This window comes from Tupaia chinensis, unplaced genomic scaffold (assembly GCF_000334495.1).
Source record: "Tupaia chinensis unplaced genomic scaffold, TupChi_1.0 Scaffold000118_1, whole genome shotgun sequence".
Lineage (NCBI taxonomy): Eukaryota > Metazoa > Chordata > Mammalia > Scandentia > Tupaiidae > Tupaia > Tupaia belangeri.
In genome coordinates this window covers 2,628,060-2,635,951 of record NW_006159584.1, presented here as the reverse complement: position 1 = coordinate 2,635,951, position 7,892 = coordinate 2,628,060, and positions in this window count along the sequence as shown.

Sequence of the window (7,892 nt, the reverse complement as noted above, 5' to 3'; positions counted from 1 at the left end):
GGCACATGCACTCGCTACAAAGACAGAGAGAGACAGAGAGAGAGAAAGTGAGAAATCCCCCCCCACCACCACCCAAGGGGGATGGCCATGCTGCAATCCCTTTTCCTCCATTTTCTTCTTGGGATCTTAGACACGCATGCACATGCACCCGGTGTGAGTTTAAGCTATCAGGTCCAGGACTCGAACCATGGTCGACTGCTTGGAAAACAGTGACATAGCCATTATGCCAACTGCTGGTCTCTATGCCCCTTTATTCTTATGTGCACAACTTTACCCTTGGTAGGATGTCATCATGAGGAAAGGTTCACCTTAACGTAGTGGAATAATTAGAAATAAGTGAAAGAAGACAGGATAGCCCATTCATACCAAGCACATTTCACATGGCATAATCGTGAGTTTGACCAAGGCTTATTGAGGCCTATGTTAAAGTACTTAAGATGCTTCCCACAACTTAAACAGAATCTAAAATCTTGATTAGTTGCATGGAAGGAATAGCATAGGTCTACTATTTTCTGTTCTTTTTTTGTTTGTTTCTTAACCATCTAAAGATTTCACTTTTAATGCTTGTGGAACATCCTTATCCCACAGGCATTCTCTATTCAATAAGAGAGACACTAACAAGTCCAAAGGATTTCACCATGAATCTGTTCATTAGACAAGACACAGTTCACAGATCAGCTACAAATGTGAATTTCAACCCCCAAATTCCTGCAGAGATCAAAGAAGAAGTATTCATCATTTTCCATTTCACATGAGGTTTTGAGAATTGTAGCCCAATACTTAAAACGCTTTTGCTTATCTGTCTTTTCTGTAACATTTTTAAAGCCCTACAGGTAGGATGGACCTGGGTTAACTTGTTAAATGCAAATATAGCATATGCCATTTGTATTTAAATGACTTTAACATCCTGCAATATTACCTAGAGGTTTGCCTTCCAAATGGTGTATAAAGCATATTTTAATAAAGTCAGCTACAAGGAAAAATAATCTTTAGCTTTTAAAGACTGTATAAATTGACGTCATGCATTTTTAACTCCATAGGAACATTAATATTGTAAGTAAAATTTTGTTCGTGCTCAATTCATGTGTTAAAGTTCTGTTTTATTTTGATCAATTCTATTCCATTTTATGTCTCCTCTAAAACAATATTTAAATTGCTTATATGTTCAATAGACAATTCTTTCTTTGCTATCAATATCTCTTTAGGTACTCTTTTGCATTGACTTTCATACTTAGAAATTAGAAATAATCAGATTAGCACTATTTTATTTTACCACCATAGATTCCATGACTTTTCTAGTCTCTGTACTACCAGTATCCTCTGGTTTATCTTCAGATATAGTGGATGGGCAGTTCTTACTCTCACTCTAAGGACTGTCACCATTCCATTTTGTATTGAATCACTATTGGGACCAGCAGATGGTATAATGGTTATGCTGCTGACTCCCATATATTCAACCATGGTTTGAATACTGAATCTGGCAACTTAAAACTCACACCAGGCACGTGTGCCCCAAATTCTGAGAGAACAGAGAATGGATCGTGGCATGGCCATCCCCCTTGGGGGGTGATTTCTTGCTTTCTCTCTGTCTCTGGTGAGTGCATGTAGCCTATAGGAAAAATCTCTTTAAAAAGTCATACTTTTAATGATATTTTTTTTTTTTTTTTTTTTTTTTTTTTTGGGGGGGTTTTTTTTTTTTTTTTTTCCCGCTGTAGGGCACATGCGCTTGCCAGACAGACCGAGAGAGACAGAGAGACAGAAAGCGAGAAATCACCCCCCAGAGGGGATGGTCACGCCGCAATCCCTTCTCCTCCATTCTCCTCTTGGGATCTTGGGCACGCACGCACACGTGCCCGGCGTGAGTTTTAAGCCACCGGGTCCGGGACGCGAACCACGGTCGACTACTTGGGAGTCCAGCGACATAGCCATTATGCTAACTGCTGGTTCCCCTATTAATGATCTTTTTAAAATCTGATTTATTACACATCACTCTAGTACTGTTTCTCCTTTCTTCTTAGCAAAGTATGATTGTTAAAAATGTGTGTACTTGTTTCCACGTGCTCTGATCTCCTTTTATTCCTAACTTATTCCAATCTGTGTTCCACTAGCTAACCAATAGTGAGATTGCATTAAGTCCCTGATTTTGTTCAATCAAATGATATCTTTCTAGTAATTATCTAATATAAATGCCAGGCATTATTTAGGCATAGTCAATCCTGTGTCCTGCCCCTTGAAATTTTTTTTTAACATAGCTTCTGACATACCTTTTTTTCTCTTCCAAATCATAGAATAAGTATGTAATCTTGTAATCTTTCTCTTTTCTATCATATTTGTTGCTATGAGAGTTTTTTCTTGTCATAGGCATTAAGTAGCTCCTATTTATATAACATATATATATATATATATATATTCAGTTTTATTTATTTATATATGTATATATACACACACACTATATTATGTAATATATATTTATTACCTCCACGTCCACATTTCAAATGTTGACATATACAAGATTTAGACTCGTATGTTGACTTCTGTAGTTGATACCCGCTCTAGAATATTCAATATTTATATCAACCGTAACTTGTACTGTCATGCTTGCCCTCCCTTTTCGGCACACACTGAGCTTCATCTCATAAATATTCTCCAGCTCTGTTAATGATTATATCATTCAAATAAGTATTTATATTAAAATCTTAGAAATCATCTTTCTTTTTTTTTTTTTTTGAGAGAGAAATTTTTGCTAGAAGGCACATGCACTCACCAGAGAGACCGACAAAAAACGAGAAATCACCACCCAGCGTGGATGGCCATGCTGCAGTCCCTTCTCCTCCACTCTCAGAATTCTGGGCACACATGTACACACATGCATCTGGTGTGAGTTTTAAGCCGCTGGGTCTGGGACTCAAACCGCAGCTGATCATATGGGAGCCCAGCATTTTAACCACTACATCTCCTGCTGGCCCCCAGCTTAGATTCTTTTTATTTTATCTCCCCATGTACTATTTTTCTATCAATCCTGTATATATCTGCTTCTGAATATGGCCTGAATATGGTCATTTTTATTTTTCTCTTCTCAATCATAGAAGTTTAATCAGGGCTCTTGTATCTTATTAGGGATGAATGCAGCAACCTAGATTGGAAGCTACCAGCCTTTTTCATGTAGACCATTCTACTAACTTTCCTAGTGCTTTTCCCGATTCCATTCCTAGCCACATAAACCAATTCTCTAGGAAATAGCTAAGGAGAGTTCCCACAAACAAAATAAAACAAAAGTAACAGATCATGTTAGTACCACCTCTAAAACCCAACGCTGGCTGCCTATGACACCTACACCAGATTTCTTCATAAGACTCCACGTGATCTTATGTAACATGGACTCTGGCTGTCCACTCTGACCTCACTCCATATCACTCCTCTCTTTGCCTGCTGCACCGGACTGGGTGACAAACTCACAGTGTCTGACTGAGAGCTTTTGTTTGCTCTCTGCAAAAGATAATGACCCCTGAACATTCAAATTTCTGCTCAAACCTAAGTTCCTCCAAACATTTTTTTATGACTATATAACTTAAAACATTATTTCCATGTAATAATATCTTTTCTTCATGTTCTTGTTTCTACAAGAAATTCTATTATTTAATTGCCTAATTGAAAGTTATATTTCTTTATCTCTTCTAGCTTGTAAGCTCATGAGGGCAATACCCCTACCCTTGCCTTTCTTATTCACCACTGTACTCTTCTTCAACTATCCTTATTCAGTGCCCACTCGACCAATATGTACCAATGTCCCCTCATTTTCAGGTTTCTCAATCATTAAACTAAATTTTACCTTTGACTACATGTGTGTTTATATGTGTGTGTATAGTTGTAGTTATATATGTATGTATATGTGTGTGTGTGTGTGTGTGTGTGTGTGTGTGTGTGTGTGTAGTTGAAGTTATATATGTAGATAGTTATATATTTTTTTAAGGTTTTGGCCATAAGGTACATTCACTTCCTGGGGAGACAGAGAGACATAGAGAATAAGTGTGAAATCAGTCCCCAGGGAGAACGGCCATGCCACAATCCGTTCTTCTCCATTCTCCTCTAGGGAATTTGGTCAAGCGTGTGCATGCATATACATACATACACACACACACCCCTGAATTGACTTTTTAAGCTTCTGGGCCCAGGACTCAAACTGCAGCTGACCATGTGGTCGTCCAGCATCTTAGCCATGCCATCTGTTGGTCAAGATATTTACTATCTCTTCTTCCTTAACTTTTACTCCTCCTAAATTTTCTTATGCACATTCACACATGCATACAATTATATAAAGAAAAAACTATAAGGATAGGAAAATACACAATCTTTACAATTCTGACAAGTTAAAAGGGATCAATGATATTTTCACCTTCATATTATCTCAAGAGGATATTATCTTTTAGTTTTACTAATTGTCTTCTATTTCTGCATTTTTCCTCACGTTGGTTATGCCCTGAATTTGAGATCTGGATTCTACCCCAGGCTTTCACATTGATTAACAAGACTACGCAGTGCCTCGTTGCAGAGACCTATAGCATGATGATCTCCTTTTATTTCCTAGCATTTCTGAGAGGAAAAGAATCAAGGGGGGAAAGAAAGAAGCAACATAGTTAAGGAACACAAGAACAGAGAATGATCTGTTGATAAAATACAGGGTGCTGTTTTAGGCTGCCAGTATACAGTGTATTCACAATGGGTAAACTCAGTATACTGAAATGATGTACAGTGATGGAGGGTGAAATAAATGCATAAAGAAAAAAAATGGGGAAAATATATTGCAGGCCAAAAAATCAAACTGTCAATTCTGCATTTCTCAAAACATTTATTTCTGCCCTGAACAGATTTCAGAAATGAACGGTTCCAAAATTGAATGCTGATAAACATATTACAGGCTCTACAGTATTCTCATCTTTGTCAAGTCCTGTCAGTAATCCCTTTAAACTCTTCTATATTTTTTCTACTAGTACTTACCTAGCTCTTGTTTCCATAAACTCATGCCTAAATCATTCTAGAACTAATTAATCTCCTATCAGTAATTTTCATTTGTTTAAGAGCCTCTACATAAAGGAATCACATTGTCCTAACAGACTTCAGTTTTTATGTGCCTACTTTTTCCTAAAAGCTTTTAACACATTCCTACAGTAAGAAAATTAAATGCATGCTATTCTAATCTCAAATAACTCCAAAATCTGTACATGTTTTACTTATCCAAACGTAACTACTGATCTTACAATATATAATTTATTGCAGGCCACATGATGAACTAATGCTATAATTAAAGCTATATTACTTTAGCCAACTATGACACCTGATGTGGGGTGTGTTACACTGTTTCTAAACCAGCTGAATTTGAAACTTTCATTCCTGTCTTCTTGCTGTAGCAAGGTGAAAGCCTTGAGTGCTCATGCTCATTTCTTTCTACACAATCCTATCCATATTTGGAGTCACACAAACATCCCTCATTTATCTTCTGCTTTATCTGCTACATGTAAGATTAAGTTTCTCTAGAAGATGGTAGGTCCCTTGAGTAAAGGGATCTTGATTTATACGTTTCTATGACCACTCTTAACCACGTAGTAAAAGATTATAAACTTCTATTCAAGTGCACTGAATTTTCTTTTCCTTAAATCCATTGCTCATCACTTCACTGAAAAATAGCTCACTACTAAAAGAGTCACCTTGCCCTGATCGCCAAGGTTTCCAGATGGAGTTTTAGACCAAAGCTTCCAGATGTTGCCATAATTGAATTTCTGAACTCCCTGAATCACATCCCCTAGAAAATAGCATCTTCCAAACTCCTGTCTTGAAGAGATATTCATGTTTAAGTATAACCACTGAAAAAGTTTCATTGAAAACCTACTTTATAATAGTGTTACTGTTTCTTGTTAGTGGAACTAACCACTAGTCTTGGACACACATATAAATAACCAAAATTTTAAAGCATAGTTTTAATTTTTTAAGTAAACATCATTATGTAGTAAATTCATGCAGTTCTTTCATATGTGCTATAACTTTTAAAAAACATAATAAAGTCACTCTGATGTCTACTATAAGTAACAAGAATGTTGCTTTCAAAGGAGTGTATATATAAAACTGTATATATATGTGTGTGTGTATATACATATATATATATACACGTGTGTATATGTATATATATGTGTGTATATATATGTATATATATATATAACAGATACTGAGACATTAAAAGTTTTTAAATGATGAATATAGATAAAAGAAATTTTGTGACTAACTAGCGTTTCACATAATTCTCTGTTCAGATTACTCATTTTATTTCAAATTTAATATTCTTACCTAATCACTGAAATAGTATGTTTTCATGGTTGACTACGTTGCAATGTGCAATGTGCTTGACTTCAAATGCATCAAATAGTGTTCAAACCATTATGTACTTAACTCACTGAACCAAATAGTTAAATGGTTTAATTTTTGCACATTTTACAAATGGAGCCACAAACTTTATTGATCAATCAGCATACTTTAGTCATTCAGTTTTATGTGCATTGCTGAATGAGCCATATACTTTACAAGGATAGCTTTATATGTTTCTGGAATTCTGCTGCAAACTCGCCTAGACAAAAGAATGATCTGCTGTGCTCACTTAATATGCACCGTGCCTCGTTGTTATCTCACGCTTTACTGGTAAAATTACATTCTTAATAAATCTCAGCAGTTCTTGTATTAGCTAGAAAGATGTTAACCTATGGTAACAATTAGTATTTCACTACAAATTAAATTATGGCCGTGAATGAAAACCAAGACTTTGACAGTGAAATTTTAGAAGACATAAGGGTCAAACTTTATAGCTAAGAAAAGTGGCAAGAGGTGTTAGATATTATCATGTCCATGGGTGATGGGGTTGTTTTTACTAAATAATTGATTTAGTTAAGTTTTAATTTTTAATTAAATTTTCTCTCTTCCCTCTTTCCTACTCCCTTTGTTTCTGTATCTCTAGTCAAGTGAATTGTTTGGACTCCACCTAGATGTAGCTTGTGAGTCTATAAATATTTGAAACTTGATTTTGTTTGAAAATTAAATAGATATCATGATCCCTAATATTTATCCTTAAATCTTGCCTTATTAAATAAACCATCATCTCAACTGTCCTATGCTTTCTACCCTAACTAAGCATGACTTAGTGAAAATCCATTTGTGTTTGAATAACTTTTCCCCTCTCATTGAAGGGGAATTGTGTATTAATTTATATTTATCATCATGTCTATAGATCTGCAGACATGATGACTTTATTGCAAAAATATTGATTTCTCAATATACTCATTTTAGCCAGTTTTGCAATATTTTTTAGAGATTTATATAATGACTAAATTCCAATAGCCTTCTAATTTAAATACAGGCCATCTATGACTTACAATGGTTTGACTTTTGATTTTCGACTGTTTTTTGTTGTCCTTTTTGTTTTAGGTTTTTGCCATAGGGTGTGCACTTGCCAGAGAGAGACAAAGAGACAGTGAGAGGAAAGAGAAATCACCCCCTGGGGGAGGGGCATGCCACCATTCCTTTTCCTCCATTCTCATCCTGGGATTTTGGGCATACATGCACATACACATTTTCAAGCCACCAAATCTAGAACTCAAACCATGGTTGGCCATCTGAGAGTTCAACACCTTAACCACTATGCCACCTGCTGACTCCTTGATTTATGTTTGATGATGTGAAAGTAATACCATTCGGTAAAACCTGTATGCTGAATTTTGAGTTTTGTCTTTTCTCAGGCTAGGAATATATGGTATGATACTGTCTTGTAATGCTGGTGAGTGACAGCAAACATTCTTTAATATTTTACACTTTCAGTGCAGTATTCAATACATTACATGATATATTCAGCACTT